The sequence below is a fragment of the Oncorhynchus keta genome, chromosome 9 (genome assembly GCF_023373465.1).
Source record: "Oncorhynchus keta strain PuntledgeMale-10-30-2019 chromosome 9, Oket_V2, whole genome shotgun sequence".
Taxonomy (NCBI): domain Eukaryota; kingdom Metazoa; phylum Chordata; class Actinopteri; order Salmoniformes; family Salmonidae; genus Oncorhynchus; species Oncorhynchus keta.
Window position 1 is genome coordinate 10,327,979 of NC_068429.1, and position 17,444 is coordinate 10,345,422.

The window sequence follows — 17,444 nt, forward strand, 5'->3', positions numbered from 1 at the left end:
GGCTTCACTGCAAGTATATTGTATGTTTCGAATATTCAATAAATAATAATAAAATAATACAATAAAAAATAATAATAAATAAAACATCTGTGTGTCCGTAGCCTAATACTAGTTTCCTTAACACAGGTTACATCTGCATGGCTAGGAGGGCATCCTTTGGCCACTCTCCTCAAATATACAACAGGGGAATGAATAACTGAAACACAATCATTCTTGGTGTGGTGGAGATTCGAGCTCGTTCTCGATTTATGCCCACTTGTTTGTTTAAAGCGAGCCGGGGGAGCGAGAAAGAGGGAGAGAGACCGGCCAGCCGACTGGAAACTGAAAATGGCACTGGAGAAGTTGTAATCTCAGGTCTGCTCCCTCTCCGTTTGGCGCCGGTCATTACCTCTGATTTAATTATGTGGCGAGTTTGGTGTTGCGGGCGGATGTGGAAGGCGGCGTGTTCATAAATTCATCAAGCGCCATTGACAGCTTGATGGAGCTCCGGAGCTGGCGTAGAAGTAACATGAAATGGATCCCTGAGCTCTCCGGATAATATTTAAAAAAAGATGAGTGAAATACGCTGGAGAGGCCTGGTGAACTTGGCGAGAGAGAGAGGGCCCGAGGGGCCGCAAGAGGAGAGTGGAGAAACACAAAGAAGAGCGAGAGAGGGGGAAGAGAAGTCAGAGAAGGAGGGGAGGAGGAGGGGAGGAGAAGTTGGGGAGGAAAAGGACGGACAAAGGGCATAATGTGAATATTTTTCCCCCCAACTCTGTGTCCTGTTTGTAAAGGAGCTTTTCCTTAGTGTAGCCTAGTACGCAGGTCCACTTTCTAACGACAAAGCTTAGGTCGTTTCAGGTTGTAACCTTAGGTGGTGTTGAAGTACTCTCTGGCTTTCATTTGTATTTGATTTACTGTGCCTCCTCTTTCACCTCTCCATCATGTGTTATCTGGTTCATTATCAACGGTTAGTGGGTGAGCAGGAAAGAGGACCCTTATTTCAATTACTTGCATATTTTTCTCCATTGTTTTCTAAGTATTTCCTTAGTCTTGTTTACTGTTGCAGCATTTAGCCAGCGCTACACTAGGTGGTTGGATATTTATTTTACAAGTAGAATATTTTGGGAGATAAATGATTCTATACACTCAAAATTGATTCGCTCCGGAAGCACAGCTATTTAAAATGGTTCTATCAAACGGTCAGAGGGGTTGGGTTAAATGCAGAAGACACATTTCAGTTGAATGCATTCAGTTGTACAACTGACTAGGTATCCCCCTTTCCCTTTTGCTGATAGAACTATTTCTATCAAAATACAGCCAATGTAAAACAAATGAAGCTACCGCAGCTACCATGTCTACCACAGCTACTGCAGCTACCACAGCAACCATGTCTACCACAGCTACCATGTCTACCGCAGCTACCATGTCTACCACAGCTACCATGTCTACAACAGCTACCACAGCTACCATGTCTACCACAGCTACTCCAGCTACCACAACTACTGCAGCTACCACAGCTACTGCAGCTACCACAACTACTGTAGCTACCACAACTACTGCAGCTACCACAACTACCACAGCTACAATGTCTACCGCAGCTACCACAGCTACCATGTCTACCGCAGCTACCATGTCTACCGCAGCTACCATGTCTACCACAGCTACCACAGCTACCATGTCTACCGCAGCTACCATGGCTACCGCAGCTACCATGGCTACCACAGCTACCATGTCTACTGCAGCTACCACAGCTACCATGTCTACTGCACCTACCATGTCTACCGCAGCTACCATGTCTACCACAGCTACCATGTCTACCGCAGCTACCATGTCTACCACAGCTACCACAGCTACTGCAGCTACCATGTCTACCACAGCTACCACAACTACTGCAGCTACCACAACTACTGCAGCTACCACAACTACTACAGCTACTACAGCTACTGCAGCTACCACAACTACTGCAGCTACCACAGCTACCACATCTACCACAGCTACCACGTCTACCACAGCTACCATGTCTACCACAGCTACCACAGCTACCACGTCTACCACAGCTACCACGTCTACCACAGCTACCATGTCTACCACAGCTACCACAGCTACCATGTCTACCACAGCTACCACATCTACCACAGCTACCACGTCTACCACAGCTACCATGTCTACCACAGCTGCCACAGCTACCATGTCTACCACAGCTACCATGTCTACCACAGCTACCACAACTCATGACTATAAGTGGATTTTACTGAATAAATTCTCAGTCAACCAGACTTGATGGTAACTGCATTGATCACTGAACCCAATCTGCTAACTCATTACACTAAAACGACCCAAGCTCTTTCAATTTGTCAACCGTGAAAGATGGAGAAATCACGTTGCTCGCTCCAAACCCATTACTGTAATAACACAATATTGATGACACCAACAAGGTCTTCTCTCTCTCTGTCAGCTCTCCCATAGCGCACCAGCAGTCAGTTATGCCTAGATAGGTCAGGGTTCCCCAACTGGCAGAAATCAGCTCCAAGTGATTTTAATTTAAGAAATCTGTTCCCAAGTATTCCCACGCATAAAAAGAGACGTGATCGTATATATATGTAAGCAAGGTTTGAAACCATTATGTTTTAGTCAAACATATCTGTTTGGGCTTCTTGAGGTCAATTTGCAGTCTACAAATTATTTGTAATTGTGTTCCGGCCCCCGACCATCCGCTCAAGAAAAAAACAGCCCGCAGCTGTCATGTCCTGACCATAGAAAGCCTTTATTTTCTATGGTAGAGTAGGTCAGGATGTGACTAGGGGGGTTAGTCTAGTTTATATTTTCTATGTGGGGTTCTAGGTTGTTTTTTCTATTTTGGCGTTTTGGTATGATTCCCAATTAGAGGCAGCTGGCTACCGTTGTCTCTAATTGGGGATAATACTTTAAGCAGCATTTTCTCCACCTGTGGGTTATGGGATATTGTTTATGTTTGGAGTTTAGTGCACATAGCACCTCAGTAGTCACGGTTTGTTCTTTTATTGTTTTGTTTTGTTAAGTTTCACTAATAATAAAGTATGTGAAACTCATATCGGGCTGCGTCTTGGTCCGACCATTATTACGAACACCGTGACAGCGGCTGAATCTAGTTAATGATCCCTGGGTCTTCTATCAGCCCTGGATCATTGTTGACAGAAAGATAAACGGTTCAAATCCCACTGCCTTTGACTCTGGACTTGGCCTCGTTATCTCTCTGCCGCTATTACTGAGGATCGGCTCCTACTTTATGAGCTCTCAATCAATGCACCACTCCAGCTATTTCTGCACAGCCAATGCTAAACACTATCACAGCTTACGGTGAAATAGACACAAATTACTTACAAATTCAAAATTCATGATAGGCACAGGAAGTCCAGTACACAATTTTTGCATATGGTGCATTTCACTCATTTCACTCTAGCGTCTAGGGTCTAACGAAGGTCTAGCAAGCCAAACGTTGTCACATATGCCGAACACACCAGGTGTAGAACCTTGCAGTAAAATGCTTACTTATAAGCCATTAACCAACAGTGCTTTAAGAAGTTCAGAAGAAAAATGTGTTAAGTAAAAAAATAGGCAAGTAAAACCTTTTTGACAATAAAAGTAACAGATCATTAAAGAGCAGCAGTAAAATAACAAGCAAGGCTATATATAGAGTGTACCGGTACAGAGTCAATGTGTGGGGGCACCAGTTAGTCAAGGTAATTGAGGTGATATGTACATGTAGGTAGAGTTAAAGTGACCATGCGTAGATAAAAAACAGAGAGTAGCAGCAGTGTAAAAGAGGGGTCTGTGTAGTCATTTGATTAGCTGTTCAAGAGTCTTATGGCTTGGGGGTAGAAGCTGTTAAGAAGCCTCTTGGACCTAGACTTGGCGCTCTGGTACCGCTTGCCTTGGGGTAGCAGAGAGAAAAGTCTATGACTAGGGTGGCTGGAGTCTTTGACAATTTTTAGAGCCTTCCTCTGACACCGCCTGGTATAGAGGTCCTGGATGGCGGGAAGCTTGGCCCCAGTGACTGGACTGTACGCACTACCATCTGTAGTGCCTTGCGGTCGGAGGCCGAGCAGTTGCCATACCAGGCAGTGATGCAACCAATCATGATACTCTCAATGGTGCAGCTGTAGAACCTTTTGAGGACCATGCCAAATCTTTTCAGTCTCCTGAGGGGGAATGGGCTTTGTCGTGCCCTCTTCATAGTGTGTTTGGACCATGATAGTTTGTTGGTGATGTGGACACCAAGGAGCTTGAAGTTCTCAACCTGCTCCACTGCAGCGATGGGAATTGGGGGCGTGCTCTGTCCTCCTTTTCCTGTAGTTCAAATCAAATCAAATACGTTTACTGGTCGCGTACACAGTTTAGTAGTGTTCAACTCAACATCATGGACAACTTTAGCATTATAGCAAATGAGCAACTTTGCAACTACTTACAATACTACTTTTTAACTACTTAGCTAGCATGTTAGCTAACCATAACCTTAACTATTTAACTACTTAGGTAGCATGTTCCCTAACCCTAACCTTAACCCATAACCCTAAGCTTTTTCCCCTAACCCCTAGCCCCAATTTTAACCCCTTGCCTAGCTAACATTAGCAACCTAGCTAACGTTAGCCACAACAAATTGGAATATGTAAGACAATTTTGTAATATAAACAAATATGTTCTGAAGAAAATTGTGCACTGGACACGAAATAAAATACTTTTTGGTGTGCCTGTCACAAATTTAATTTGTGTCTATTTCACAATAAGCTGTGATAGTGTTTGCAACCCAACCTGTGTTCTGCAGGAGTGGATGGAGGACTAAATTCATCTTGCAGTGTTGCTATCTAGATGTGTACTAGTTGAAGAAGGCTGTGTTACTAGTTGAAGAAGGCTGTATTACTAGTTGATGAAGGCTGTATTACTAGTTGAAGAAGGCTGTATTACTAGTTGAAGAAGGCTGTATTACTAGTTGAAGAAGGCTGTATTACTAGTTGAAGAAGGATGTATTACTAGTTGAAGAAGGATGTATTACTAGTTGAAGAAGTATTACTAGTTGAAGTAGGATGTATTACTAGTTGAAGAAGGCTGTATTACTAGTTGAAGAAGGCTGTATTACTAGTTGAAGAAGGCTGTATTACTAGTTGAAGATGGCTGTATTACTAGTTGAAGAAGTATTACTAGTTGAAGAAGGCTGTATTACTAGTTGAAGAAGGCTGTATTACAGTTGAAGAAGTATTACTAGTTGAAGTAGGATGTATTACAGTTGAAGAAGGATGTATTACTAGTTGAAGAAGGATGTATTACTAGTTGAAGAAGGATGTATTACTAGTTGAAGAAGTATTACTAGTTGAAGTAGGATGTATTACTAGTTGAAGAAGGATGTATTACTAGTTGAAGAAGGATGTATTACTAGTTGAAGAAGTATTACTAGTTGAAGTATGATGTATTACTAGTTGAAGAAGGATGTATTACTAGTTGAAGAAGGATGTATTACTAGTTGAAGAAGGATGTATTACTAGTTGAAGAAGTCTGTATTACAATTGAAGAAGGCTGTATTACAGTTGAAGAAGGCTGTATTACCAGTTGAAGAAGTCTGTATTACAGTAAATGAAGAATGCTGTATTACAGTTGAAGAAGGCTGTATTACAGTTGAAGAAGGCTGTATTACTAGTTGAAGAAGGCTGTATTACTAGTTGAAGAAGGCTGTATTACTAGTTGAAGAAGGCTGTATTACTAGTTGAAGAAGTCTGTATTCCCCAGTTGAAGAAGGCTGTATTAGTTGAAGAAGGCTGTATTACAGTTGAAGAAGGCTGTATTACTAGTTGAAGAAGGCTGTATTACTAGTTGAAGAAGGCTGTATTACAGTTGAAGAAGGCTGTATTACTAGTTGTTTATATCTAATAATAAAGTATGTTTTTTCATAAGGGCTGTATTACTAGTTGAAGAAGGCTGTATTACTAGTTGAAGAAGGCTGTATTACAGTTGAAGAAGGCTGTATTACTAGTTGAAGAAGGCTGTATTACTAGTTGAAGAAGGCTGTATTACTAGTTGAAGAAGGCTGTATTACAGTTGAAGATGGCTGTATTACTAGTTGAAGAAGTATTACTAGTTGAAGAAGGCTGTATTACTAGTTGAAGAAGGCTGTATTACAGTTGAAGAAGTATTACTAGTTGAAGTAGGATGTATTACAGTTGAAGAAGGATGTATTACTAGTTGAAGAAGGATGTATTACTAGTTGAAGAAGTATTACTAGTTGAAGTAGGATGTATTACTAGTTGAAGAAGGATGTATTACTAGTTGAAGAAGGATGTATTACTAGTTGAAGAAGTATTACTAGTTGAAGTAGGATGTATTACTAGTTGAAGAAGGATGTATTACTAGTTGAAGAAGGATGTATTACTAGTTGAAGAAGTATTACTAGTTGAAGTAGGATTTATTACTAGTTGAAGAAGGATTTATTACTAGTTGAAGAAGGATGTATTACTAGTTGAAGAAGGATGTATTACTAGTTGAAGAAGGCTGTATTACTAGTTGAAGAAGGATGTATTACTAGTTGAAGAAGGCTGTATTACTAGTTGAAGAAGGCTGTATTACTAGTTGAAGAAGGCTGTATTACAGTTGAAGAAGGCTGTATTACTAGTTGAAGAAGGCTGTATTACTAGTTGAAGAAGGCTGTGTTACTAGTTGAAGAAGGCTGTATTACAGTTGAAGATGGCTGTATTACTAGTTGAAGAAGTATTACTAGTTGAAGAAGGCTGTATTACTAGTTGAAGAAGGCTGTATTACAGTTGAAGAAGTATTACTAGTTGAAGTAGGATGTATTACAGTTGAAGAAGGATGTATTACTAGTTGAAGAAGGATGTATTACTAGTTGAAGAAGGATGTATTACTAGTTGAAGAAGTATTACTAGTTGAAGTAGGATGTATTACTAGTTGAAGAAGGATGTATTACTAGTTGAAGAAGGATGTATTACTAGTTGAAGAAGTATTACTGTTGAAGTAGGATGTATTACTAGTTGAAGAAGGATGTATTACTAGTTGAAGAAGGATGTATTACTAGTTGAAGAAGGATGTATTACTAGTTGAAGAAGTATTACTAGTTGAAGTAGGATGTATTACTAGTTGAAGAAGGATGTATTACTAGTTGAAGAAGGATGTATTACTAGTTGAAGAAGGATGTATTACTAGTTGAAGAAGGCTGTATTACTAGTTGAAGAAGGATGTATTACTAGTTGAAGAAGGCTGTATTACTAGTTGAAGAAGTATTACTAGTTGAAGAAGTGTTACTAGTTGAGGAAGGCTGTATTACAGTTGAAGAAGTATTACTAGTTGAAGTAGGATGTATTACAGTTGAAGAAGGCTGTATTACTAGTTGAAGAAGGATGTATTACTAGTTTAAGAAGGATGTATTACTAGTTGAAGAAGGCTGTATTACTAGTTGAAGAAGGCTGTATTACTAGTTGAAGAAGGATGTATTACTAGTTGAAGAAGGATGTATTACTAGTTGAAGAACTCGGATGGTATTACTAGTTGAATAAGTATTACTAGTTGAATAAGTATTACTAGTTGAAGAAGGCTGTATTACTAGTTGAAGAAGGATGTATTACTAGTTGAAGAAGGCTGTATTACTAGTTGAAGAAGTATTACTAGTTGAAGAAGGCTGTATTACTAGTTGAAGAAGGATGTATTACTAGTTGAAGAAGGCTGTATTACTAGTTGAAGAAGGCTGTATTACTAGTTGAAGAAGTATTACCAGTTGAAGAAGGCTGTATTACTAGTTGAAGTAGGATGTATTACTAGTTGAAGAAGGATGTATTACTAGTTGAAGAAGGATGTATTACTAGTTGAAGAAGGATGTATTACTAGTTGAAGAAGGCTGTATTACTAGTTGAAGAAGGCTGTATTACTAGTTGAAGAAGGCTGTATTACTAGTTGAAGAAGGCTGTATTACAGTTGAAGAAGGCTGTATTACTAGTTGAAGAAGGCTGTATTACTAGTTGAAGAAGGCTGTATTACTAGTTGAAGAAGGCTGTATTACAGTTGAAGATGGCTGTATTACTAGTTGAAGAAGTATTACTAGTTGAAGAAGGCTGTATTACTAGTTGAAGAAGGCTGTATTACAGTTGAAGAAGTATTACTAGTTGAAGTAGGATGTATTACAGTTGAAGAAGGATGTATTACTAGTTGAAGAAGGATGTATTACTGGTTGAAGAAGGATGTATTACTAGTTGAAGAAGTATTACTAGTTGAAGTAGGATGTCTCCTACTAGTTGAAGAAGGATGTATTACTAGTTGAAGAAGGATGTATTACTAGTTGAAGAAGTATTACTAGTTGAAGTAGGATGTATTACTAGTTGAAGAAGGATGTATTACTAGTTGAAGAAGGATGTATTACTAGTTGAAGAAGGATGTATTACTAGTTGAAGAAGTATTACTAGTTGAAGTAGGATGTATTACTAGTTGAAGAAGGATGTATTACTAGTTGAAGAAGGATGTATTACTAGTTGAAGAAGGATGTATTACTAGTTGAAGAAGGCTGTATTACTAGTTGAAGAAGGATGTATTACTAGTTGAAGAAGGCTGTATTACTAGTTGAAGAAGTATTACTAGTTGAAGCTCCTGTATTACTAGTTGAAGGAAGGCTGTATTACAGTTGAAGAAGGCTGTATTACTAGTTGAAGTAGGCTGTATTACAGTTGAAGAAGGCTGTATTACTAGTTGAAGTAGGCTGTATTACTAGTTGAAGAAGGCTGTATTACTAGTTGAAGAAGGCTGTATTACTAGTTGAAGAAGGATGTATTACTAGTTGAAGAAGGCTGTATTACTAGTTGAAGAAGGCTGTATTACTAGTTGAAGAAGGCTGTATTACTAGTTGAAGAAGGCTGTATTACTAGTTGAAGAAGGCTGTATTACTAGTTGAAGAAGTATTACTAGTTGAAGAAGGCTGTAGGCTGTATTACTAGTTGAAGAAGGATGTATTACTAGTTGAAGAAGGCTGTATTACTAGTTGAAGAAGGCTGTATTACTAGTTGAAGAAGGCTGTATTACTAGTTGAAGAAGGCTGTATTACTAGTTGAAGAAGGCTGTATTACTAGTTGAAGATGGCTGTATTACTAGTTGTATTACTAGTTGAAGAAGGCTGTATTACTAGTTGAAGAAGGCTGTATTACAGTTGAAGAAGTATTACTAGTTGAAGTAGGATGTATTACAGTTGAAGAAGGATGTATTACTAGTTGAAGAAGGATGTATTACTAGTTGAAGAAGGATGACTAGTTGAAGAAGTATTACTAGTTGAAGTAGGATGTATTACTAGTTGAAGAAGGATGTATTACTAGTTGAAGAAGGATGTATTACTAGTTGAAGAAGGATGTATTACTAGTTGAAGAAGGCTGTATTACTAGTTGAAGAAGGCTGTATTACTAGTTGAAGAAGGATGTATTACTAGTTGAAGAAGGCTGTATTACTAGTTGAAGAAGGCTGTATTACTAGTTGAAGAAGGCTGTATTACAGTTGAAGAAGTATTACTAGTTGAAGAAGGATGTATTACTAGTTGAAGTAGGATGTATTACTAGTTGAAGAAGGCTGTATTACTAGTTGAAGAAGTATTACTAGTTGAATAAGTATTACTAGTTGAAGAAGGCTGTATTACAGTTGAAGAAGTATTACTAGTTGAAGTAGGACGTATTACTGTTGAAGAAGGCTGTATTACTAGTTGAAGAAGGCTGTATTACTAGTTGAAGAAGGATGTATTACTAGTTGAAGAAGGCTGTATTACTAGTTGAAGAAGGATGTATTACTAGTTAAGAAGGATGTATTACTAGTTGAAGAAGGCTGTATTACTAGTTGAAGAAGGCTGTATTACTAGTTTAAGAAGGATGTATTACTAGTTGAAGAAGGCTGTATTACTAGTTGAAGAAGTATTACTAGTTGAAGAAGGCTGTATTACTAGTTGAAGAAGGATGTATTACTAGTTTAAGAAGGCTGTATTACTAGTTGAAGAAGGATGTATTACTAGTTGAAGAAGGCTGTATTACTAGTTGAAGAAGGCTGTATTACTAGTTGAAGAAGTATTACTAGTTGAAGAAGGCTGTATTACTAGTTGAAGAAGGCTGTATTACTAGTTGAAGAAGGCTGTATTACTAGTTGAAGAAGGCTGTATTACTAGTTGAAGAAGTATGTATTACTAGTTGAAGTAGGATGAAGTTGAAGAAGGATGTATTACTAGTTGAAGAAGGATGTATTACTAGTTGAAGAAGGATGTATTACTAGTTGAAGAAGGATGTATTACTAGTTGAAGAAGGATGTATTACTAGTTGAAGAAGTTGAATGTATTACTAGTTGAAGAAGGCTGTATTACTAGTTGAAGAAGGATGTATTACTAGTTGAAGAAGGATGTATTACTAGTTGAAGAAGGATGTATTACTAGTTGAAGAAGTATTACTAGTTGAAGTAGGATGTATTACTAGTTGAAGAAGGCTGTATTACTAGTTGAAGAAGGCTGTATTACTAGTTGAAGAAGGATGTATTACTAGTTGAAGAAGGATGTATTACTAGTTGAAGAAGGCTGTATTACTAGTTGAAGAAGTATTACTAGTTGAAGTAGGATGTATTACTAGTTGAAGAAGGATGTATTACTAGTTGAAGAAGGCTGTATTACTAGTTGAAGAAGGATGTATTACTAGTTGAAGAAGGCTGTATTACTAGTTGAAGAAGTATTACTAGTTGAATAAGTATTACTAGTTGAAGAAGGCTGTATTACTAGTTGAAGATGTATTACTAGTTGAAGTAGGATGTATTACTAGTTGAAGAAGGCTGTATTACTAGTTGAAGAAGGATGTATTACTAGTTGAAGAAGGCTGTATTACTAGTTGAAGAAGGCTGTATTACTAGTTGAAGAAGGATGTATTACTAGTTAAGAAGTATTACTAGTTGAAGAAGGCTGTATTACTAGTTGAAGAAGGCTGTATTACTAGTTGAAGAAGGCTGTATTACTAGTTGAAGAAGGCTGTATTACTAGTTGAAGAAAGTATTACTAGTTGAAGAAGGCTGTATTACTAGTTGAAGAAGGATGTATTACTAGTTGAAGAAGGCTGTATTACTAGTTGAAGAAGGATGTATTACTAGTTGAAGAAGGCTGTATTACTAGTTGAAGAAGGCTGTATTACTAGTTGAAGAAGGATGTATTACTAGTTGAAGAAGGCTGTATTACTAGTTGAAGAAGCTGTATTACTAGTTGAAGAAGGCTGTATTACTAGTTGAAGAAGGCTGTATTACAGTTGAAGAAGTATTACTAGTTGAAGTAGGATGTATTACAGTTGAAGAAGGCTGTATTACTAGTTGAAGTAGGATGTATTACTAGTTGAAGAAGGCTGTATTACTAGTTGAAGAAGGCTGTATTACTAGTTGAAGAAGGATGTATTACTAGTTGAAGAAGGCTGTATTACTAGTTGAAGAAGGCTGTATTACTAGTTGAAGAAGGCTGTATTACTAGTTGAAGAAGGCTGTATTACTAGTTGAAGAAGGCTGTATTACTAGTTGAAGAAGGCTGTATTACTAGTTGAAGAAGGCTGTATTACTAGTTGAAGAAGGATGTATTACTAGTTGAAGAAGGCTGTATTACTAGTTGAAGAAGGATGTATTACTAGTTGAAGAAGGCTGTATTACTAGTTGAAGAAGGCTGTATTACTAGTTGAAGAAGGCTGTATTACTAGTTGAAGATGGCTGTATTACTAGTTGAAGAAGTATTACTAGTTGAAGAAGGCTGTATTACTAGTTGAAGAAGGCTGTATTACTAGTTGAAGAAGTATTACTAGTTGAAGTAGGATGTATTACTAGTTGAAGAAGGATGTATTACTAGTTGAAGAAGGATGTATTACTAGTTGAAGAAGGATGTATTACTAGTTGAAGAAGTATTACTAGTTGAAGTAGGATGTATTACTAGTTGAAGAAGGATGTATTACTAGTTGAAGAAGGATGTATTACTAGTTGAAGAAGGATGTATTACTAGTTGAAGAAGGCTGTATTACTAGTTGAAGTAGGATGTATTACTAGTTGAAGAAGGATGTATTACTAGTTGAAGAAGGATGTATTACTAGTTGAAGAAGTATTACTAGTTGAAGTAGGATGTATTACTAGTTGAAGTAGGATGTATTACTAGTTGAAGAAGGATGTATTACTAGTTGAAGAAGGATGTATTACTAGTTGAAGAAGGATGTATTACTAGTTGAAGAAGGCTGTATTACTAGTTGAAGAAGTATTACTAGTTGAAGTAGGATGTATTACTAGTTGAAGAAGGCTGTACTACTAGTTGAAGAAGGCTGTATTACTAGTTGAAGAAGGATGTATTACTAGTTGAAGAAGGCTGTATTACTAGTTGAAGAAGTATTACTAGTTGAAGAAGTGTTACTAGTTGAGGAAGGCTGTATTACAGTTGAAGAAGTATTACTAGTTGAAGTAGGATGTATTACAGTTGAAGAAGGCTGTATTACTAGTTGAAGAAGGATGTATTACTAGTTGAAGAAGGATGTATTACTAGTTGAAGAAGGCTGTATTACTAGTTGAAGAAGGCTGTATTACTAGTTGAAGAAGGATGTATTACTAGTTGAAGAAGGCTGTATTACTAGTTGAAGAAGGCTGTATTACTAGTTGAAGAAGGCTGTATTACTAGTTGAAGAAGTATTACTAGTTGAAGAAGGCTGTATTACTAGTTGAAGAAGGATGTATTACTAGTTGAAGAAGGCTGTATTACTAGTTGAAGAAGGCTGTATTACTAGTTGAAGAAGGCTGTATTACTAGTTGAAGAAGTATTACTAGTTGAAGAAGGATGTATTACTAGTTCAAGTAGGATGTATTACTAGTTGAAGAAGGATGTATTACTAGTTGAATAAGTATTACTAGTTGAATAAGTATTACTAGTTTAAGAAGGCTGTATTACTAGTTGAAGAAGGCTGTATTACTAGTTGAAGAAGTATTACTAGTTGAATAAGTATTACTAGTTGAAGAAGGCTGTATTACAGTTGAAGAAGTATTACTAGTTGAAGTAGGATGTATTACTAGTTGAAGAAGGCTGTATTACTAGTTGAAGAAGGCTGTATTACTAGTTGAAGAAGGATGTATTACTAGTTTAAGAAGGATGTATTACTAGTTGAAGAAGGCTGTATTACTAGTTGAAGAAGGCTGTATTACTAGTTGAAGAAGGCTGTATTACTAGTTGAAGAAGGATGTATTACTAGTTGAAGAAGGCTGTATTACTAGTTGAAGAAGGCTGTATTACTAGTTGAAGAAGGCTGTATTACTAGTTGAAGAAGGCTGTATTACTAGTTGAAGAAGGATGTATTACTAGTTGAAGAAGGCTGTATTACTAGTTGAAGAAGGCTGTATTACTAGTTGAAGAAGTATTACTAGTTGAAGAAGGCTGTATTACTAGTTGAAGTAGGATGTATTACTAGTTGAAGAAGGATGTATTACTAGTTGAAGAAGGCTGTATTACTAGTTGAAGAAGGATGTATTACTAGTTGAAGAAGGCTGTATTACTAGTTGAAGAAGTATTACTAGTTGAAGAAGTAGTACTAGTTGAAGAAGGCTGTATTACAGTTGAAGAAGTATTACTAGTTGAAGTAGGATGTATTACAGTTGAAGAAGGCTGTATTACTAGTTGAAGAAGGATGTATTACTAGTTGAAGAAGGATGTATTACTAGTTGAAGAAGGCTGTATTACTAGTTGAAGAAGGCTGTACTACTAGTTGAAGAAGGCTGTATTACTAGTTGAAGAAGGATGTATTACTAGTTGAAGAAGGCTGTATTACTAGTTGAAGAAGGCTGTATTACTAGTTGAAGAAGGCTGTATTACAGTTGAAGAAGGCTGTATTACTAGTTACTAATTACTAGTAGTTAATTTACCTTAACACTACCTTACTGTAATTTACATACTGTACTATATTGCCTAGATGGGTACATTAAGAGCTTGGTTGTTTGAACTTTTCAGCGCCTGTTGTATAAAAGGTGAGCGGTGGTTGACATAGGTTGATACATCATTGTCACAGTGTGTTTAGTACTATAGCACTATTGCACCTTGTTGACAGTTAACCATTGTGGTGTCCGGAACCCAACATAATGAGATACTGTATATCTTTCTCTATGACTCAAATGTCACTGTGCAAAATACTATTTGGTAGTGAACATGTCAAGACATATTTTGTGTATGGTGTTTTATGACTGCACATTCCACAACAGTTCCTCTTAGCATGCTATTTGAATTATGTGTATGTAATGGCTATATACTGCTGTCATTAATACAATGGACACCAGGTCATGTCATAAAACAAAAACATCGGTTCAGAGCTTTAGAGAAGTGGTAACATATAGTCACATATAGTATACAGTGGGGCAAAAAAGTATTTGGTCAGCCACCAATTGTGCAAGTTCTCCCACTTACAAATATGAGAGAGGCCTGTAATTTTCATCATAGGTACACTTCAATTATGACAGACAAAATGAGGGGAAAAAAATCCAGAAAATCACATTGTAGGATTTTTAATGAATTTATTTGCAAATTATGGTGGAAAATAAGGATTTGGTCAATAACAAAAGTTTTTTGCATTTTGTCTGTCATAGTTTAAGTGTACCTATGATGAAAATTACAGGCCTGTCTCATATGTTTAAGTGGGAGAACTTGCACAATTGGTGGCTGACTAAATACTATTTTGCCCCACTGTATGTAAAATTCCCTGCCTGTTGACATAGCCAGGGGGTACATTTGTTAATAGACCAACAAGAATGAGAGTTCCAAACTGCTCTGCCAGTAACAACTCATTTTCAGTTTCCCCCTCTCCACAAACCACGCCCAGACAGCGCTAGCTAAATTCTTGCTTGAGAAATTGCTATTGTTGATTATATTTGACCATTTAAATTTAAACCAATCACATTAATGTACTTATTGGTAGCAAGAAATGATTTGATATTGAGATAAAAATGACTGCATTGGACCTTTAACAACAACAAAAAAATAAAAATGTTCAAGTGCATGTTCCTTTTTTCGTAATAATATTACAATATTAATATTACAATACTATTATTATATACAATACTACTATTACAATACTATTACAATACTAATATTACAATTAAGAGACTTATAATTAATATTATAACTTATTTGAATACAGATTTTATTTTTTTATTAAGGTGGTCTTTGAAAACATCAGCTCGACCTAGCTTCTTTGCAAATACCCACAATGCAACACTTTTTAAATTGAATTTATTTTATTTCACCTTTATTTAACCAGGTAGGCTAGTTGAGAACAAGTTCTCATTTGCAACTGCGACCTGGCCAAGATAAAGCAAAGCAGTTCGACACATACAACAACACAGAGTTCCACATGGAAAAAACAAACATACAATCAATAATATAGTAGAAAAATCTATGTACAGCATGTGTAAATGAGGTAGGATAAGAGAGGTAAGGCAATAAATAGGCCATGGTAGCGAAGTAATTACAATATTGCAATTAAACACAGGAATGGTAGGGTGTGCAGAAGATGAATGTGCAAGTAGAGATACTGGGGTGCAAAGGAGCAAGATAAATAAAATAAATACAGTATGGGGATGAGGTAGGTTGGATGGGCTATTTACAAATGAGTTACTGTATGTACCGGTGCAGTGACCTGTCAGCTGCTCTGACAGCTGGTGATTAAAGCTAGTGAGGGAGGTAAGAGTCTCCAGCTTCAGAGAGTTTTGCAGTTCATTCCAGTCATTGGCAGCAGAGAACTGGAAGGAGAGGCGGCCAAAGGAAGCATTGGCTTTGTGGGTGACCAGTGAGATATACCTGCTGGAGCGTGTGCGACGGGTGGGTGCTGCTATGGTGACCAGTGAGCTGAGATAAGGCAGGGCTTTACCTAGCAGAGACTTGTAGATAACCTGGAGCCAGTGAGTTTGGTGACGAGTATGAAGCGAGGGCAAGCCAACGAGAGCATACAGGTCACAGTGGTGGGTAGTATATGGGGCTTTGGTGACAAAATGGATGGCACTGTGATAGACTGCATCAAATTTGTTGAGTAAAGTGTTGGAGGCTATTTTGTAAGTGACATCGCCGAAGTCGAGGATCGGTAGGATGGTCAGTTTTACGAGGGTATGTTTGGCAGCATGAGTGAAGGATGCTTTGTTGCGAAATAGGAAGCCGATTCTAGATTTAATTTTGGATTGGAGATGTTTAATGTGAGTCTGGAATGAGAGTTTACAGTCTAACCAGACACCTAGGTATTTGTAGTTGTCCACATATTCTCGGAGCCGTCCAGAGTAGTGATGCTGGACGGGCGGGCAGGTGCGGGCAGCGAATGGTTGATGTCAAGTAGAGAAAGATGTTGAATGTTGGCAAGCAAGTCTCTGTTAGAACACAGAGCTAGCAAGCATCTTAGTTGCTAGCAGTTGCCACCCAAAGCTAGTAGTAGGCCTTGTAATAGTATTAGAAGTAAAAAGTAGATCAACATTCAGCACTGAACTCTCTCCTTACCTTAGTTTTGAGGTCTAGCCCTATATCATCCATAATGTTTCTGTAGTGCAATTTAAGAGTGTAGCATATGCTATGTTGCTCATGTATTGTTGACTCTCTTTCCCTATGGACTGTGTCCCTGCTTGAATCCTCCTGCACCTGTTCTATATATATATATGCCATTTAGCAGACGCTTTTATCCAAAGCGACTTACAGTCATGTGTGCATACATTCTACATATGGGTGGTCCCGGGGATCGAACCCACTACCCTGGCGTTACAAGCGCCATGCTCTACCAACTGAGCTACAGAAGGACCACTTTTGACATGTTACCACCTCAGCCATGTTTACCTACCACCCCAGCCATGTTACCACCTCAGCCATGTTACCACCTTAGCCATGTTACCACCTCAGCCATGTTACCACCTCAGCCATGTTACCACCTCAGCCATGTTACCACCTCAGACATGTTACCACCTCAGCCATGTTACCACCTCAGACATGTTACCACCTCAGCCATGTTCCCACCTCAGCCATGTTACCACCTCAGACATGTTACCACCTCAGCCATGTTACCACCTCAGACATGTTCCCACCTCAGCCATGTTACCACCTCAGCCATGTTCCCACCTCAGCCATGTTACCACCTCAGCCATGTTCCCACCTCAGCCATGTTCCCACCTCAGACATGTTACCACCTCAGACATGTTACCACCTCAGCCATGTTACCACCTCAGCCATGTTACCACCTCAGACATGTTACCACCTCAGACATGTTACCACCTCAGACATGTTACCACCTCAGCCATGTTCCCACCTCAGCCATGTTACCACCTCAGACATGTTACCACCTCAGACATGTTACCACCTCAGCCATGTTACCACCTCAGCCATGTTACCACCTCAGCCATGTTACCACCTCAGCCATGTTCCCACCTCAGCCATGTTCCCACCTCAGCCATGTTACCACCTCAGCCAT